Consider the following 20,612-nt stretch of genomic DNA (forward strand, 5'->3'; position numbering starts at 1 on the left):
TGCACACGCCTCAGCCGCACGATTCTCTACTACGACCTGGCTACTGGTCCAAGAGACCGGCACGCGTCCAACAGTTGTTATTACTTTTATGTAAGAGACGCGGGGCGGCTGGCCTTTTATCGCTCTCGTTGCGCCGTCCCGCGCCAATGTTAGAACAAGCGTACAGAATCAGTGAGTCACTGGCGTTTCGATTTCCCACCGTGGTTTCCTGCGGTAATTCCAATAGTTACCGTTTAAAACAGTCGAAACATTTACCATGCTAAAACAATTTCAGCATTTGCCATAGAAAACCGCGAAGGCACGTTCAGACTATCGATATTTATCGTCGATATTGACGAGAATGTCGAATATCTGGAAATATCGACAGTCTGAACGCCGAGTCTTTGTCCTACTCGAGCAAGTAAATCGAAAATATACTTTACAATTTTTTCATATGACGCTTCGTTTCTGAGAAAATCGAGTTTGAAGATTTGTCGAGTATACCCAAACTCGGCTACGTATCGATTTGGTACGAATAAACGGTACGAACAGCGAGTAAACGATTCAGGGCCTCGTCTTCAAGAAAATAGAATTTGGTTAAGAACTGATCCAACGCACACGCACGATACGCTTTCAAATTTATTTTCCTCGAAAACGAGGCATCTTACGAAGAAATTGTATTCTACATTTTTGACTTATTTTCACGCGCAGTTTAAACTATCGTTGATCGTATTCAGTGCAGATTTAGCCAAGTTCAAGTATACTCGAGACAGTTTTAAACTCGATTTCCTCAGAAACGAAGCGTTACACGAAAAGAAATGTATTCTACGTGTTCGACTTAGTCTTCCTCCACCCGGTTATATCGCACGTTATCGGACACCCTGCATAAGACATGTTCAAATTTTATTAGAACTGCGACAAGATACGACTACCGCGATTATATCAGCTTCGAAGCTAATTCGACGGTGTATGAAGTTGCAACGTACTAGCTAGAAGTTTCAAGATACACGCTGGAAATGTACATTTAGTAGAAAATTAGTATGTAACACGAATGAATCGCGTTGAACGTACAATTAGAGCTATCTATGGTTAAATATCGAGGATTGTTAACCCCTTGCGGTCGGTGTATTATTCTGGTAGCACTATCAACTAGTCGAAGCAGACTGTAAATACTCGAACGAATAATTGCCGCCGTTGTAGAGACATTGGACGACAAAGGCTTAAATGGAATAGCCGATCGACTGCCTAAATATTTCGATGTACGTTAACGCATGAAACGTTTAGCCATCTTCGTTAATTACAAACTTCGCCATTCGAATCGCATCGAGCAAACACGGACTCGTGTAACATCCAAACACTGGACAATCTTTGGCACTGAACGTCCTCAGACATCGCACACTGTACATCTTGGAGCATTCACGCAGTAGATATCCCGCTAAACATCGTACAGCTTTAAACATTCAAAGTGTAAGCATCGAACAAACACTTTAACATACACACGATGCAATCAGCGTAATCATCCATTCAAGTTGTATCGATGTTTAAATTTCATTGTCTATTAACTAAACACGATTGTTTGCTTCGGTTCCTCTCTGTTCGCGTACACCGTGGCTGAATAATATATCATACAATTACTCGGAACGCATAGCTCTCGTCGAGGACAAATAAACAACATCAGAGGCAAATACAGATCTGTCACTGCGAATCGATTCGCCTGAACGAAGTGAACGCGCCTGAATCTTCACTGGCGGCCCCGATGTCACTAGTCGGCGAAATGATTTAGGCGAGTTAGGCGGCCAGCAGTTTTCGGGCATCGTACGAAAATATACGTATCCGTAATCACGAATCCGGATTCCGATTTCCAGGAATCCCTGGTCGATTTCTTCTAAGCGTGTCCGTGTTTCCTGGTATACCCTGGCCGGCCATTGATAATCTAAATATAAACGCCACGAAGTCGGCCGTGTAGGAGGAAAGCGTGCCGCTCCCCGGCGTGACCTCATGCGCGAGTTACCACGGGGTTATCGTGCGTGTAACTCGTGTCCCTTATCGGTTATCGTTGCCACGGCGGCGCCATCACCGTCGAAAAAATGTGCCCGCCAGTTTCACCGGCTGATTCAAACACGGAGAACGCCGCTCCCTAGGGAATCGACCCTTCGAACGTGACCCGTGACCCTTCGTTCTTTCGTTTCCCCTTCGGAGATGTATTCTTATATCCGGGATAAGATAACGCGATATTTTGTACGATTGATCGATCCGAAGGGAAGTAAAGATTGGAGATTACAAAGAGGTCAGTCTTTCCTCACTGTTTTCGATTATGGCAGACGTTTTAGAATAGCCTACACGAGGCCAGAAGTTAACGATACTTGGAGGTTCTAGGGGGTTGAAGATTATGAAAAGGTTAAATTTTTTTTAACTGTTTTGAATCGTGAAAATTTGTTGACCAGATTTGTTATCCCGTTCCCCGTTTAATCGGTTCACCAGGAGGAGACGAGCCAACTCGTTACTCAGATTGCCAATCCCGTGAGTATTTCTTTGTTTACCGATTCGCGTAGCTGTCGTTTTGCTTTATAAATAAATTATATTATATTCGTATTTAAGGGCTGCGAAGAAGTCTTTGGCTACCAGGCTGAAAGAGATTGCTGCACGATGCTGACAATCGACGATGAGATTGCGTTTACGAGTCGTGGAACAGGTGCCAATTTTTCTGCCAGATCGTGGCCAATATCGAGGGTAGGTACAGAAACTTTCTCGTACACTATCTTATGCCTGTTATAACGAAATATTTTGAGCTCTCATTAACTCCGCAATAAGACTCGATTACGATTATATCGTGAAAATGTACATAGAAGCTACGAGATAATATTTGGTGGTAGTGTATGTCACAGAGATCGTAAAAGTATTTAAGGAGTCGATTATTCGTAGTATTGACAGGCTAGGACGTTCAAAAATTCGTGCGCAGTAGAATTATTAGCTACTTTATACGTAATAGGTTAACAAAACGAAGGTGAAGATTAAAATCTGATCAAACGATGCGAGTAAATTGGTAATATCAGCTGATCGATAACGTAGAAAGCGTGGGAAAGGGCGCGAGAAATATCCGTGTATTTTGCAAAATTGTAATTTATTAATAAACTTTTGTAAAGGAAAGATCTCGATAATACATATTGTACAAAAAGATGGTAACGAAAAAAAAAAAAAAAAATTGAAAGAAAAGAAGGAAAAGACAGATATCTGAAACTTATTTTTAGACAAAGTTACATTCCGGTAATATCGATTTCAATAGAAAACAAGTTATTTATTTTCCAGATAGACCGACTTTGATCGATATTTTTATGGTTTTCTTGCTTTAGTAGGATACTGTTATCTAGCCATACGGATGTATGTTCGGGGCCTAAAGGGACCCAATTATACGCACATAATTTCTAGGGTCACTCGTATTTCGTGACCCCCGTTGTATTTCAGCCTGATGTTTGTTTCTTGTTTTTCACCAAACCCCATGGAGGTCTAAAAATATTGTAAACTGACCTTTGGGTGAATATCTCGAGTCATTGGCATCTACGTTTCCTCACTTGCAACCGAGCTACAAACCATAAATCAGATAACGTAGTCATTCACAAAAATGTTTTTGTGAATACAAGGACTCGATCGACAGATTAGTTGATCGCTCGATCGTATTACCCTGCTCCGATCGATGAATTATTAGTAGGACGACCGACGGATCGATAATTTCGTAAGAAACGTAATTTCTGGAACGATAGAGGACGCACGCGATTTCAGTTAATTATGCATCGCAGCGATTCTCTCGTAAAAGAACCGGAAATAAACTTTATAGAGGCGTCGCGTCGCAACTGCTTTCAAAGCGGTCGTGAAGTCGGAATTTACAAGCTCGTAAATCAATGCTGTGACGAACAAGAGAGTGTTAGCAAAATAATGCCTCGTCACTGGGTGGTCCTATGATAGATACTGCTTCGTGGAAATATTAAACAGCCTTGGCGAAACACGATTCGGTAGAAATGCGGCGTGGAAGTAACGCTTACTCCGAAATAAAATTTCTCAAGAGGCATTATGGGTCGTTTATTTCGGAAATGGAGTTCCCCTTTGTTTCGAAATATCGAGGTGTTCGCGTTTCTGTCGATTGAAATATCCTGTCGAGGTCTACGTAGTTCGTCCATTTCTCTATGCGTTTAAGTAAGTGTAAATTCATTATGCGAATATACTTTTATCATTTACATTACGTTCACATGATATTTTTTGTTTAAATTAACCAGACCAATGTGTTTTTTCAGAGTCACGAATGGACCTGCACCGCTCACGAAATAAACGATCTATTTATTTAAAAAAATAGAGATAAGATACATAAAAGTTATAGTGGTTTATGAAAGTATTTGCAGACTTACGGATACTTTTTACGAACATATCATGTACGTTGTACGATATTATTTAACGATCCAACTTCTAATTTATGCTATCATTTACGAGATAACGGGGGAATGAAGATTTTTAATAGATCTTTACTAATCGTAGGTAAATCCTTCCTCTGCAAAGAAGTTCCGACAAAGCGATCACAAGATGATGGTCTGAAACAAAATTACCAACGCACGTATACCTCGTAAGTACATTCATGCCGCATGATTGCTTCTTGGCAGAGGCTTCTGCAGCGGAAAGGTTAATTTCTTGATATTAACTCAAGCAACCAGTTTAAAGTTCCGCGTGCGTCCCGCAGATTACTCAAATTTAACCCAATTAAGGTTCACCAACAGTTCACACATAAATCCAGTTATTTTAACGAAGCGTTTCCAACATTTCTATAACTCTGTCTAGTTATGATCAGACAAATTTACGTATACTTGACAAGTTATGTAACTCGAGTGTCTGGAAGACGAAACCTCCAACGTTACTTTATTATTTTTGATTTTCTTGCTCGAGCCATAGAATCTCTCTGGCTTCGATCACGTTACCACGTAACGTGAATTATTTATTCTCGTTCGTAATTACTTGTTCGAGTCACTTAAGCTTCGACATCCTAAAATTCAATCTTGCTTTGTACATTGCGCGACATCGCTAGTCCTTGATATAATAACCAGAGAATGAGAAGATATCCCGTACTTCGGATCCAACGACGAAGAAATATAGAAAACGATAATATGGCTCGAATAACCCTGTGGTGGGTGATCTTAGAAAATAGACAAGAGAAGTTTACTACTTATGTGTTGCATCAAGCCCATTTTCACAGAAACGACGAACCATCGGTGTGATTCTAATTCCACGCGTTTCCCGAGATACTTTCCGTGACCTCGCACGAATTTCATCGGGCGATAGGGGAAGGATCGTCGATCAGCGTGCCTGCCGTGTACCGACAAATTTCTCTCGTGCGTCTCGTAAAAAGGTCCATTACCCGTGCGAGAATAATTGCGACAATAAAGACTGCCGGTTTCAATTATAACGCAGCTGACCATTAACGGCCGGTTTCCAACGCTCGCGACCACACTCTCGCCTTCTTCGCCAACCTTTTTCTCGCCATCTCTCATTTCCAATTGATTGACCTCTGAACCGATGTGAATGTCCAAGATAGCGCGGCCCGTTCCGTTCCGTTCTCTATCTCTGTCTCTGTTTTCACCAGGGGAGAGAGCAAAGCTTGGATGTGTCATGCACCTTATTGAATATCTCTGGTGTTTGTCCGCGAGAACGGCCATTACGTATGAGCGCGTCTTTTATGTATATAATAATTGTTGCACTGGCTGCCGAGGGGTAAAGTTTCATGTTTAAATATAGAACAATAACAGAACGAGAAGCGGATGAGAACAGCGTAATATTCCGAATATTTAGTCGGCTGCCGCGGAAAAAGCTTCGATTGATAAGGAGGAAGAGCCGAGCGAGGCCGATGCTCGATTCTGACGGAACTGGCGGCGCTCGATGGAGATTTCATTGAAACGCTTTCATTTCTTCTATTTTCCGTGAATGCTGGTTTCGGCTAAGTGAGAATAGGTCTCTTTTCCGAAATTATAACGTCCAGTTAGGCCTTCTTCTGGAATAACGCAAATCAGTGCCGAAGAGATTCTGCGAAAAGGATAAGCCGATGGTTTCAAGACCAGAAAATCAAGTTTGATAGAACTTTGTAGCGAACGAAAGTTTTGTTAAAACACTTTTCGTTTACTTTCGACGAATGCTGGTCTGCGTTAGGCTTAGGTGTGAAATTATTAGTAGCGGGGCTATAGAAAGCGCGAAGAGCTTAAGGATACAAAAATTTGAGTCGTATGGAACTTTATGGTAGCTGGAAATTCTATTACGAGTTTAAGTTCGCGTTAAGACACCCATTACGAAACGTTTCTTCTATTTTCGGTGGATATTGGCCCGTGAACCGTTTTCACCCTAGAAACGACTGTGCTCGCTTTTAATATACCAAATCGTGTAAATATAAATAGGTTCGTCGAGTAGCCGATTTTATATGTATGCTATTTTCATTTCAATGCGATTTGCAAAGAGAGGTGCCGTGACTTTCATCGATGCATTTCACAGATTAGTTGGACAAAAAGTTCGAGTGGAATTGCACAACGCGTGTAATTACACGCGAGAGGCGCATGTTCCGCGGAGCAACGTTCAGGGTGTGTTTTCTACGAACCGGTTACGACAATTGTGTAACCAATGTTTTCTCAATCAAGCGCTGTTTAGGTTCGACTCGGCGTATTTAGCAGGCTCGAGGTTTCCGGCTCGTTAAGGATCAAGCATCGAAACGCGATTAAACGTAAACGCGTAAAAGCGCGACATCATTGAAAAATATAAATTACAGGTGGCCGATCATTTTGTGATTCCATTGGCACTTTGGCGAGACACGTGTGTCATGATTATATCGGTATAATTTGAAATTAGTTTGAAGATGTATAGAAATTACGAGTACCTATCGCAAAAATACATATATTTAATAAAAAGTTAGTATACAGCGAGAGTAGTTATTTTAAGTATATTATAAGTGCTAAATATGGTCTCACCGGATATCGAGGTTTAAATGGATAATCGATTACTTAAATATTTTTGCGATCTCCGCGAAATGTACATATACTTGTGCTAAATATCTTGTTATTTCTATATATGTGCCGATGATTACGAAAGTGGTCCAAGTCACGCATTTCTCATTTCGAGATATTTCAAGTCTCGCGTTTAACGCGTGAACGAAATTCTGTTTAACGACGTAACAACCAACTCGATTCTACAATTCTTAACCCTAACCCTAACCTTAACCTTAACCTAACCCAAGCAACTTAATCTGACACTTCAATTTCTACTACTTTGCGAAGATGATTTCGGATGATTCAAACATAAATAGACACAACGCGAAGTCGGCTTGCGTAAAATCGAAATGATGCGTATTGCTACTCGTGAATCGCCATTGATATTCGATCACGTTCGTTCGAAATCGAGGGGAAGAATTAGTATTTTACTTTTTAAGATATCGATGTAAGACAAAGGAAAGAAAATTGAATTGTTTTTATCTTTAGTATCAGACGAAATAAATGTACGTTGTATGCTGGTATTTTTATGCAAGCTACATCGAAGTACTTTATTAGAAAAAAAATTCAATCGGGACGAAGAATTACGATCACACGGAGCAAATTCCTTGGTGATAAAAAAAATTACGGTCGCGCTCGTGAATGAAGTTCGTCACGACCGCGATCGTGATTCTGCCATCACTGTGATAAATCAATGTTAGCGACTTCGCGTGCCATCTTTATTTCATAATCACCGACACACGTATCTTCAAAGTTGTTTGGGCCAGATTTGTAGTTAGTTTGTCGTCAGTTCATAATCGTGATCAGACTGAGAAACGTTTATGCAGTCTCGTATCTTTACAAATTTAAAGCATGGTATTCGTGTAAATTGCGTTACTTATTAAATATCACAACGAGTAGTATGCATATATTGCAACATGTTTTAGATATTCTGCATATTTTCGCATATTATCTGCGACCTGTGTATTCTTGTGTCTTCGGATTTCCCGCAAGTGCGTGAAAATCCGACTTTCACCACAGTGCTAATGAAATCTCAAAATGTTTTATATTTCACACACGATGCGGACATAAAACTTTTCTATGACAAGTGTTGGAGCATTTTCGTGAACCAGTGTATGTGTCTATCGACATAGCGAGCAGATGCTATGCGACGCGAAAGTTTTCCGACCGGTATAACGATAAGGGTGTCGTCGACACCACTTCGTTCCATCGACACAGCCAGGTCGATCGTGGCGTCTGAACTTGGACCTCGACGGCGTAAATCAGCAAAACAACTATCGACAGATTGCATCCATAATTGTATTTTTATACTCGGGTGTTCACGCGCTGCTCCCCTAGACAATTTGTATCTGCTGCTCGTCGAGAAATTCCTTGATCGTACGTAGAATCGTTACCAAATAGAGAAACGGGACAGGACACGGTAAATGAAATCTTCTAAACAGATAACGAGCAATTATCGTCGCGTCTTCTGTAGCGATCGACGGAAACTCTGTCTTTGATCTTCATCTGCTCCTCACCTCCGCTATGGATGTTCCTTTTTCTGCTTTCGTCGGGGATCGATATAAAAGCGTTATCAGTGATAATTTTCGTAGATTTTTCTGAAGCCTTAGGATCCTGTTTTATAGCATGAATTTAGTAATATATTCGGTAAGATCGGTACTCGAATCGATAGAGAGACAAAGATGATTCAAAATATAAGAAACATTCATTTTTCTGCAAAGAGAATACCAGCGAGAACATAGAAAATAATAAGATCCTTCTTAACCGTTTTGCGTGGCTCACTTAGTTGCATCCTCAAAAGTAAGAGCGCAAAAATCTGCTATAAAAATGAAACGCGCAGACTCTGATTAGAAAAGACGAAAGCTTCGTTGGAAGCTAAGGGTAATGTTCCGATAAGTTTCATAGCCACTGTACGCTCTAAAACTGTATTCTCATAATTCATTCACCACAGTCGACTCTGAAATGACCTAATCATACAGCTGACCGGGGGTTAAGAAACCAAAGACCTACGAAGACCCCACGTCTGAGGTGTCGCGACCGATTATTTCGGCGCAGCCTGAAAAAAAGATGGACAAGAACGAGTCAGGTCCTGGTGACAAAATTTGCTCGGTAGATTTGCGTGTCTGCCGCTTATTAACGATAATCACGATAACGTTGTGTGTCAATCGTGAAGAGGAGCAGCGTCAGTCGGCCGACGACGATAGCTTGGCCAGAGGTCAGGCCGCGTGCACTAATGCCTTGCAACACTGCGGGGGGCGATGTGCATGAGCAAGGTGCATGATCAGTCAACGACAATGAGGTAAGTACGGATGGTAACGCAGATTAGGATGATCCTCGACGAACACTGGCGGAGACCTACTTCTTCCACGTGTCTCTTTCGCGGCTCTTTCTAGCAACGCACCCTCCCCCACCATCCTCTGCATAATGCACGCATCCGTCCAACGAGTCAATTCAGGAAGCTTAGATCGTTCAGCTGTAGATTAGTTGAACCGTGCAGTTGAACCGCATATAAAGCATCGTTTGAATTACGGCATGTTACTTTTGCTAATTAGTAGACTGTGCATTTCCATCCATTTATATAGGAATTTCGAAAGTGTAAAATTGCTAAATTAAATGGGAAATAAGATAAATGGGATCTTAAAAATAATAGTATCGAATGCTAGAAAATAGCAAAATTCGACGCTCGTTTTCAATTGATAGATGTAATTTTTTCTACACACGCATGGATCTCGAAATTAAGAAATGGAATTGTAAGAGTTTAATTCTACGATTATTCGAAGTTTAACCGTTCTTAATAATCAACTCGAGGACACGTTGAGCGGACGGATCGGTGCCAATAAATTATAGAGTCTAATTCGAAGGGTTAAGGAGCGAATGATTTATGAACGAAATGGAAACGAGAACCGGGCCACTTGTTCTTAAATTCATCGATTAAAGGCGCAGCGACAGCGGACAATTGCAATTTGGCCTGGTGTCAGCCAGAAAATTATTCCACCGCGTGCATTGAGACTAACGATCAGCTGAATTAGATAGAGTTACTGTGCAATAACAGTGCACTAGGTTAATACAACTCTAACTCAATGAAATATCACTCTGTCGGATGATTAGACCGAAAAGTGATAATACGATCGAATCACGCTTAAAAGGATATATTTCTTTTCGAAAATTTGTCAACGTAATATTTTATAGTTTTATGGAATAATTGGTATATAATTCTCTAAATTAGGAAAGGATCTTTCGAATTTTGAAACGTTTGGCGTTATGTTGTGTTTCGATTATATTCATCGTATGATTTAAAATATTTTCACAGAAAATATCTCGTATTTTTATCGAATAATTTGCGAATGATTCCTTGACTTGCGAAAGAATCTTTGAAATTTTTAGACATTTGAGAAACAGTTACGTTAAGGATGGATTGGAAGATTTTTAAAGAAGATATTCGATATCTTTGTCGAATAATTGTTCAAGTTGAGAAAGAATCTTGTAAATGTCGAGTCGGTTGGGAAACAATTATGCCAATTACTGTTCAGCCAGAGGCACAATCATGTTTCATCGTTTAACCAGGACCGAACGAGGCAATAGGTGAATTAGATCACTAAGCTGAATTATTTTCGCCACTCACTCTGCTCTCGGTTCGCTCGAGTTCCGTCCCATTCGATTAGTGTAAACCCTACTATTAACCTATTGAGTCTGGCCTATCGTAAATGCTGCGTGTTAGGTGCTCGCTCTGGTTCACCGTGACTGCCCTCCTAAATAAAGAAATGATATTATAGTAGTGTATGGTTGAACCGTGTCCTCGTTGCTCGTTTGACGAAATACATAAAAATACGATCTATTCGTTCCTTCGATCCCTTTCCTTTCGTTTCTTTGGAATGTTGCATTTTGATTCTTGCTCTATGTTTGACAGTGTAATTAGAGTAATTATCGCGATTCTTTAATGTCTTGAATTTCTTTAACTCTTCAAACTTTTACCACTAAAATATTTCGTTTCTTCGGAATTTCGAATTTTCTTTTCTACTTGACGTTGGATATATTTCGTAATTAAGAATATCTGGTTATTACATAGATTTCTGTAACTAAAGGAATTGTAATTAATTAAAAAGATTCATTCACGTTCGAAGAATTTGATCGTCCTTCGTTACATTTATCAACGAACGTCACAAAAATCTTGCTTTATAGACTTGCAAATTTTAACACTCTCTGAATTTCGGCTAGAGAATCATTTCTTCAATCTTTAACAACATACGTAAATTAAGAAGTCTGCTTTATAATTATCTAATTGTATGTAGACAGACTACAGATGGTCATACAAATCCATGTCTTTATAAACGTAACTAAACAAATTGAGTTTGATGTTCGCAAACGGAGATTTCTTTCGTTAAATGTTACAACGAACGCTATGCTTAGCATATTTTATATACACCTTTGCAGATTGTATACATCTTATATCTCTATTTACCAGATATTTGTGAGCACCTTCTATCTAATTAAATAAAACGTGTCCAAACTTCATGTTTAAACTTTTCAATATTCCAAATTTTCACCAACCTCCCTCGTATTTCAAAATACGTACGTGTCCGAAAACAGGAAATGACAAGCCATTCAAATGTTTTCTCACACGTACCCATCTTGGTATTCCATTCTTGTTTTAAAAACAAAATTCCTCGATTTCCATCGTAAGCTAATCTACCGTATTCCGTGTATCGCGATTTACGTCAATGATGTGAGACACGTGTGAGCGAGGACGTGCTGACAGGTGGCTGACGACGGTTCGCAAGTTTTGTATTACGACCACGAGCATTATCATGGCGAGTATCATCGGCGAAGCATTTCCACTACAAACGTTCTTACTTACCGTGCGTTCGTTGTAGCCAATACAACCGATCTTCCGTATGATTTCTTCCAAGTTTACCCTAGTTAAGTTTACCCAAGTTACCCTGTTCAATTTAGATCGTCGGCTCGCGTTGCAGTGCGCGTTTATTGCACGCGTTACGACTTTATTACATCGGCGAGTGCTTCTATGATAACGCCGTGCTCACAGGAGAATCGTCTATTCGAACTTTTGATTACGTGGAAATTAATTTCGTTAGGTTCTATCGGCATTTCGCCGCTTGGATTCTCGGTCGTTCTATCTTCGTTGGTTTGTAAACCGAACAAACCGAGTTTCAAGTTTAGGAAGTTTAATGCCATTTTGTGGATTGTAGGATTGTAGAAAGAACGAAACGTTAGTTGCTTTGTAAATAGAGTCTTCGTCGTATTATCATGAATTTGTATTCTTCGTGCCATACGAGACCATACGTGGTTTGGTTAATTACATGGTTTTCTTTATTTGGAAAAGCGGAGCTGGAGCAACTAAGAAGAAAGGACGGATTAGCAACGGAGCGATGAAAATAAATAGTGGCGATGATCGAGCTTGTTGATTTCGAAGCTTTTCAGAATTCGTAACTTTTTGTGGATCGCATAAGAATTGTTGTTCTGTTGCAAATGCCATTTCCGTAACTTTCGCAAATATCTATCTACAAAGATCCAACCGACACGTATAATTTCGCGAGAAATTGCATACGTGTACGAAATGTCGCCGGTGACTGCAGAGGAACAACAGACGCTGTTGAAGATTCCGGTTTGACAAGAAAACTCACCAACCAACATGTTTACTTCCCCTTCGACGAAGTTCTTTTCTAGTTATACTTACTTTTTTGCGTCTCGGCTTGTTCAGCCTTGATCCAGAGAATGTGAAAAATATCAGCGGGAAATGGGACGCAATACGATTGGAAGAATTGTAAACAAGTACAAGGTTCGTCGAACAATAATCCAGACCTTGGAAAATACCAAAATCAATACGAAATCGATAATTCTCCAAATTTATCAACTTCTGGAAATTCTACGACGATCGTCCTCGATTTATTTAAATCGTTCAGTCTAATACCATCTTTCTTCGCTGTTAAATATTGAAAACGATAATAGGTCCAGTTCTATGAATTTCACGAATTATAATATACTTTTTTCGATTTCTGCTTAAACTTCGCTATGAATTTATCGAATAACCTAACGCTACATTTTCAAGACGAAAGGTCAATTTCATTAGATATTATGAAGGAAGACGGCTGACGGAAGAGGTAGAAGAGAAGCAAGACGCGTGCCGCGAGGTCTAAGGTCGGCTCGTGTACGACCTGGAACCGATATGACGATCGAGGAAATAACAATTGACTCGGTATTATCGTGCACAAACGTTAGCCACCGATCCCTCCATTCTGTTCCATCGACGTTTCCTTTGATCCTCGCAACTCTAACGAAGAAATATCATCCGTCGCCATACAAACTTCGCCGGTCTAGTTTCCGCGCAGCTCCGACTGCTTTCCACGCACTGCGACTACCAGAATACGGATTTTTACGCAAATTCGTACATTTGAGAGCGTAATTCAAGAAATAGAATCTCGATAGAAAATTATTTTATCTACCGTATGTTGCAGAAAGCACTGTATATCTTCTTCGTATATTTTCCATATTTCTTCATATCACGCGCATTCTGTGCAATTTGACGCCTTCAAATTTCCTATGTTTGCATGAAGATCCGCAGTCTGACGATTGCTATTCGTCGAATGTATTTTCACGGTTACAATTTTTCATTATACTTCGTACTTTTTCTTTTTTTTAATTGAATCAAGAAAGCACGATGATAAAACTTTATACGAGTATGTTATGCTGTATAGAGACATTTAAAAATTAATTAACACCGTAACGAGACTAATAGATGTCCCTTAGCGTGTTATAATCGTGTGTATAAATATAACAAAGCATAAGAAGAATTGTAGAAACTAAGATGAGAAGAAGGCAACGGTCAAGAAAAGAGATTGATCCTGATTCGAGCAATTTACGATTGTTGATTTCCATACAAATTTGAACAAAAGCTATTTGCAGAATACTTGCAATAACAACGTTATCGTTAATTAATGAAATCATAGATAATTTTAACGATTTTGCAAAACATGTGGGAGATGAAAACTAAGAATATTCCATATGCCAAGTGCAAAGTAAGTAGTATAAACCGGTTGCTGTTTTGATTGACCTTCACTGCTCTAAATCAAAGTTTATCAGAACTACAATATAAAGCATGGAAGTTCGATATGCGCAAAATATTTACATTAATAATCAATCAAGGAGCCCAGACAAGTCAGCAAATCGGAATATCACGATCTGTCAATCTTCCTCAATTTTTACATCTCGATTCTCATATTTCATCGTTATATAATTCTGACGTCTTCAAATCATAGCACAAAGGATTAATTAAATTACAATCGCTTCGATCGATCGAACGTTTCGAATAATAAAAAGCTCAAACTATATTCCAAGTCCGATTATTTTAATATCTTATTCGAGTCCTAGCTTAATCGAAGTCTCACTTCAGTCCCAATCGTCTTTGTCAGACTTAGTAAATCCAAACTTTCTACAATTTACACTAACCATATAAACCTAGAATTTACATACATATTAGAATGCATCTACGATATCTACAGCATAGAATTTACGATTCATTTGCAATTTAGGATTTATTTACAATATCTACGATACAGGATTCACAGGATCCATCCACGATATGCACGATGCATAATTTTAGATCCATGAAAAATATCTACAATGTAGAATTTAGAATCTATTTATACATAAAGCGATTATAAAGCATGCTGAATTGCAATATACAGCTGTTCCGCTGTTTTAAGACACATTTTCCATTGGACTCGGAGTACTGAAGACGGGATGAAAACATAGTTCAAACGAAGCTATCAAACAGCGCACACCACATGCACGCGATTCATTCATAGACAATTATTGTAATAATTCATTGTATAATGCGGCCACGATATAGCGAGGTCGTAAATCGAACTATGCAATAACTTCTTTCTTCTGACATTTTATATTCATTAGAAGTAGAAAACCTGCAGCTATTAATTTTTTATTTCAACCACTATTCTGATTTAAGATTCAAAATGCAAGAACGAGGAAGAGGAATCGTTTATATAAATATAAACCTTTATTTATTTATATAATTTTATTTATAATATCTCATATACATATACAAAATTGTAATATCCGAATCTAAATTAATCATTGGCTCTTTATTAGACCTACGTTAGACTGCAAATATTATAGTCCTTATCATAACTATAAACACGGGTTACATTGTGTATTTCTTACAAACAAGCATTGATTCCTAAACGATTAAAATCCATCGAAACAATTATCAACCTCTCTTTTTCATCTTCGCCCGTAAAATACCATAGCACTGTATTAAAAAAGGGGTCGTACATTACATGTTTTTTTTTTTTTTAAATAAATATTGCTTTCCGAACAAACACGATTCGATAAAACGATTGGTACAGTTTTCCACTTTACGAGAAACAAACACCCTGTAATATCCCGAGTACACTGTGTATATTGATACCGTATTAATACTCTGTATATTATATATTTATTACTCTGCATATCGCATACATTGCATACATAGTTTTTCAACCAAACGTCGGAGGGAAACAAAATACGTAGAATGATCCGCACGTGTCGCGCCGGTATCAGTAGTATAACCCAACGCCTGGTCAGCCCGAAATTCCAAAGGCGTTTCGCGAATCTGTCTCGCGCGTAACAATTTGCACGTGTCAAAGAACTATCGCCGAGATACATAATACGTACTCGTTGGTGATCGATGCATACACAAACCGAACCTCGGCTCGTCCTCGTTCGAACGAATCTGAACGCGCGGAGGCGCGTGTAAGCTTTATCGCCCTTCCCCGCGAGCCACGCAGCCCCGATTTCAAAGTGCAGTCAACAGCATGTGCACGTGATTCTCAATCGAATCGGACCTAGATTCGGCACAGCTGCACGACCGCGTTTCCGCGACGCCGCCGGTCTAGCATTTCTTAGGGAAAAATCGAGCCAGTAGAAAACAGATAGCTTGAAATGATGGACAGCGAAACGATACCGCTGAAGAGCGGGCGAACTTAACCCCGTTGCCCATGGGTTCCACGGGGGGGCAGATCGAAGTCTAAACACGATTATGCAACGTTGTGTAGTCTGGTCGACAATGTTATTATCGATTGGTAGATTGCTATTGTATTATGTGTTTATGTATCTTTGACAAAATTCAGGATGTGAAAATCTATAGAGTGCACCTGATACTGCAGTATCTGTTGGCGTCGAAAATAAGTGCACAATTAATGAAATTAGATAAATAGACGATGTTTCTCCAAATACAGCTTGTTTACGCAAAAATGTAAATATTAATTTGAATTATTCGCTGCATGATCTACGTACTGTGGGACGTATAATAGATAAAGACAGGGTGCGGGAAAAATTGTATCGCACATTTTTTACTTATTTTCCCATATAGAATGACATCAAACAGATCGTTTGCTTGCATATAGTCGATAATTAGGTACGTTCGAGTATACTTGATAAATTTTCAAACCCGAATTTGTCGGAAACCGAGCTTCGGAGGAAAATACCTTCTTATTTTTGCCTATGGAATCATTTCGTTCCCGTTCCATAACTTTCGATCGTAGCTCGTATAACGCTAGTGTCGGTTCGATTAAACTTCATCGATAGCTCCACCACCTATCCGCGTACTTTTCTTCCCGATTGCATACAGAATTGTCCTAAAATGTGGGAGACAAACTTTTGGAAACGTGTAGTACACGTCAAAATTAGCAGTAAAGTCTTAACAAACACGAGTCGAAAAACAGTTCGTGTTGGACGTACGAGACGTTTTCTGCTTCAAGTAGAATTTACACGCAACGATTCGCGAAAGGTGACGTGAACGTGGTGGCCTGTGACATGGTCGTCTCGTTCACCCCATTTAAATCTCGCAGACTCTTATTTGTGGTGACATCTAAAAACTATAGTGCACGGTAATTCAGTTGCTTCGCAAACTCTATGAGAGAACTAATTCTCCATGAAAAAACATATCGAAGTGTGTGTTGAAATCAACCGAAGACATATCGAACATATGTTGTAGAGATAATGTCTTACTAACAAAAACATCTCGTAACTCCGAAACGAGTAGTTTTTTGACCCATGTCCGTTAAGACATGTTTGCTTGTTTTGACGAGTACTACTTACACGATTCAGCTAGTTTGTCTCCAACACTATGCGCGTCTCCAAATATTTGCGGCGTTTTAGAACACGCTGAATGAAATTCTGAAAAATTGTCGCTATGTTCGAACGAAAAATTTTCTTATTTTTTACTCTACAGAAAATGTATTACTTTTATCGAACGAGATTGAAAGTTCGAAGAAAATTGAAAGCGAGGGTTTCCCAGAAAGTAAGGAGTTCCAGAGACAGACGATTCAGTCGCTCTAGGACATTTTTAATCTCCACTTTAAACTAGTTTATCGAAATCTTTTGTTTAATAAATTAGTAAAAGTTGAGTAAAGTAACAAATTTTTCCTTTCTGGAGTGATAATGTACGTTATTGAAATATTAAAATGCAATTTCTACCAAAGAAACGAGGATGGAAGGTATGAAATGGAAAAAATTTATTTTTGGAATGGAAGCATTTATTCATAAAGTTTACAAGAAATCATTAGAAACACCAAAACCTGAGAACGTCTGCAACTTTCCGAAATCTCTACGGAATGGTTTTGATATTAACGATGTCTTCTACGTTTCCATTCCTGGCTCCTGCTGACTCCGCTGGAGGAGCGTTGAATAACCGTCACAGTTATTTTTAAAAAAACGATAACTGTAATAAGAGGCAGAATAAGTGGCTGTGTTACACTCTTTAGATTGAATTTTTACAAGTACGAGGATGTCGATGGATGTTTTCAAGAGTAAATGAAGTGAAAGATGGTTGATAATAAGGGTGACTCGAGTGGATATTTTCTTGGCAATTTTTACCAATGAAAATTCCGATATTCAACTAGAATAACAAGATACAAGGAAGATTCAATTAAAATATGCAAACATTTCTTAGAATTTCTGGAAAATTCATATTAATTAAAGAAATAACATATCGCTGTAAAAATGTTATCTCTTACACATGTATACAGGGTGTCTCAGCTAAATTAGATCGTCTAAATATTTGCCTTAATTACGATCGTATAAAAAATCTTTCCTGATAAAAGGAAGATTCAATTAAAATATGCAAACGTTTCTTAGAATTTCTAGAAAATCCGTATTAATTAAAGAAATAACACGTCGCTGCAAAAATGTTATTATCTTGTGTACATGTTTACGGTGAGTCTCATCTAAATGAGATCACCTAAATATCTGTCTTATTTACGATTGTATGAAAAATCTTCTCGGGGCAAATTTGTGCTATTTCAAGGGACACATACAATGACGGAAAGAAGTTTTTCTCTAGCTTTTCTCTATATAAAAATTCCTAAGTTTCGTTCCATGAAAAACATACACATTTTAATTCAAAAAGAGTACGAATAAATAAAATGTACATTATTAATAAGATTCTGCTATTTTCATGCTCTCCAAGTACTATTAAAAAAATTAACGCCAACGCAGTAAACGTAATAAAAATATCTACTTATCGGTGATAAAATAGATAGACAGACAGACTGTTTTGAAAGAGCTAAAAAACTTCGCACTCACAATCGTCGTCAATCTACATTACCAAAGAAATTATCTGCTCCGGTTCTGAAGATTTCTTCATCAAAAAAATTCCATCGCTACTCAAGAGGTAACAACCCTTCTGATAACTCATAGAAATCTACAATCTCTCCTTTTTAAATTATTCTACGTTTACTCAATTTATAATTCTTGTCAAGTTTGATACGCTTCGACTTAAATCACAAAATATTTCTTAATCTTTTAAGGTTCCCAAGAATATTATCCTAGCGAGATATAGTCTTTTATTTTTCAAAAAAGAAAGAAAGGAAGAAGAAATCATAAATCTTTTAAATTTATTCTTTTATCACGGTTAACGTCAAGATTGATCAAGTTCAAGCTTGGAAAGTAGAAAATAGAGGAACGTGACAATTTTGCAAGCATTATTTTTCGAAGATAGAGCATCGATCGGGTGAAATTATGAAACTTACGGAAAGTGGAGTGGATCGTTCTACCTTCTAAGTAGTTCAATTATTATTTTCACTGACATGCAATATTTTTCTATGTCTCGTATACGAGATTCTGCTTCTCCAGTCATTTTATATTACAGCCATAACGAAACTGTACAAAAACTTTCAAAATACCAAAAAAGTGGGGACTCTGATATTTCTAGCGTTAGTTACGATAATACAATATCATTAAAATTATCGTCGCACAGCCGTTCGAGTAAGTTACTCGACGATCGCGTATCAGTGCCGAGCGATAAGCGCTGTCGATAAGAAGGAATGTCCTACGTCGACGAATCAGTTTACAATTATGCAAATCCTTACCTGTTTCCTCGTTAATACGATAGATCGGTACTCTATATGCCATGCGATACGTGTCTCACCTTCCTCGTCTCTTTAATCGCTTACGTAGGAATTTCAATAATTCCCTAACGCGATCACGAGCCAGAGGAAATCACTATCGTACGAGAAAATCATTATCGCTCGAATGCACGAGCTGTGCGAATGCACGTGATGACGGAGGCTTGACTATACCATTGATACACGTGGCGTACTCTAATCGCAATGGCGCCTGCAGAATCGCGATAATCAATGAACGTACAAAAATAACAACTCTCCAGTGCAACGTATACAATTTGTTTCCATAATCACACGCAGAAATTACACGTGGCAATTTTTTGCTGCGCTCGAACGATTCGCGCCAGCATGGAAGACACGTCATTGTTGTTGTACATGTTGATAGTTTCTTGTAAACTAAGATACGATACTGTGGCGCGTGGTTCTTCTTTACGATAGATTTCGAGATTTTCGTTGATTATTCAAGATTATTTGATAATTATTGGAAAACGATAAGATTAGATGGGAAAGCTTGTAACGTGAGTTTGGTTTATTCTACGCAAGATTAGGTGAATCGTATTACAAACGATGTTTCAAGCCGATTCTTGCACGATTGTTCGATAATTTCTGTTACGCTACAGATATTTATTCATTTTGTTCATTTTCTGTCACTTTGTTTCACTGTACGACGATTTTGTTGATTTGTACGACGCTTTTTAGTTCGTTCGATTTCATTTTGAATTCGATGGTCTTTATCGTGTTTGAAGATCGTAAAGATTGTAAGAAAGCTTTAATTTTGTGTCGTCCGACGTATTTTTGTAATCGAATTCGAACAACACAACTTAATTATCGATAACACGTTATTCCTTTCGTAATCGACACGTATATCTTAATTGTATTGAGAAGTTTCGTATTTTGATATAGAAAAATTGTTAATCGTGGAAGGATACGAAGACCACACGAGAAAAACATCGGCCCAGTTTCATCGATTTTCGTGTCTTTCTCGCTTAATCACACAAAATGTAATATTCTAGCTATACGATAAAGGAAATTGTAGGATAATGTTGATAATATAGGAGTATTCAATGGTATCAAATGTAAGAAATGAGAAATGTAACTGTATGTCTACATGTAAGTTATTATTCCAGTAACTTCTGCGAAATGAGATTCTTCCGGAACGATTAAGAAAACAGCTGAAAATATTGCAAGGTCGAAGTCATAGGAGCTGTAAAACTGA

General features: G+C 38.5%; 1 long non-coding RNA gene across 1 annotated transcript in view; it reads left to right on the top strand.

The window, feature by feature from the left end:
- LOC117151721 overlaps positions 1-4,494 on the top strand; it is a 7,604-nt gene extending 3,110 nt beyond the window's left edge. Inside the window, exons 2-4 of the long non-coding RNA XR_004461823.1 lie at positions 2,424-2,499; positions 2,578-2,709; positions 4,266-4,494. This is a non-coding gene — a long non-coding RNA (uncharacterized LOC117151721). The remainder of the gene's footprint in view (positions 1-2,423; positions 2,500-2,577; positions 2,710-4,265) is intronic.
- The last annotated feature ends 16,118 nt before the right edge of the window (positions 4,495-20,612 follow it).

Source organism: Bombus impatiens, unplaced genomic scaffold (genome assembly GCF_000188095.3).
Source record: "Bombus impatiens unplaced genomic scaffold, BIMP_2.2 scf_0382, whole genome shotgun sequence".
NCBI classification, from domain to species: Eukaryota; Metazoa; Arthropoda; class Insecta; order Hymenoptera; family Apidae; genus Bombus; species Bombus impatiens.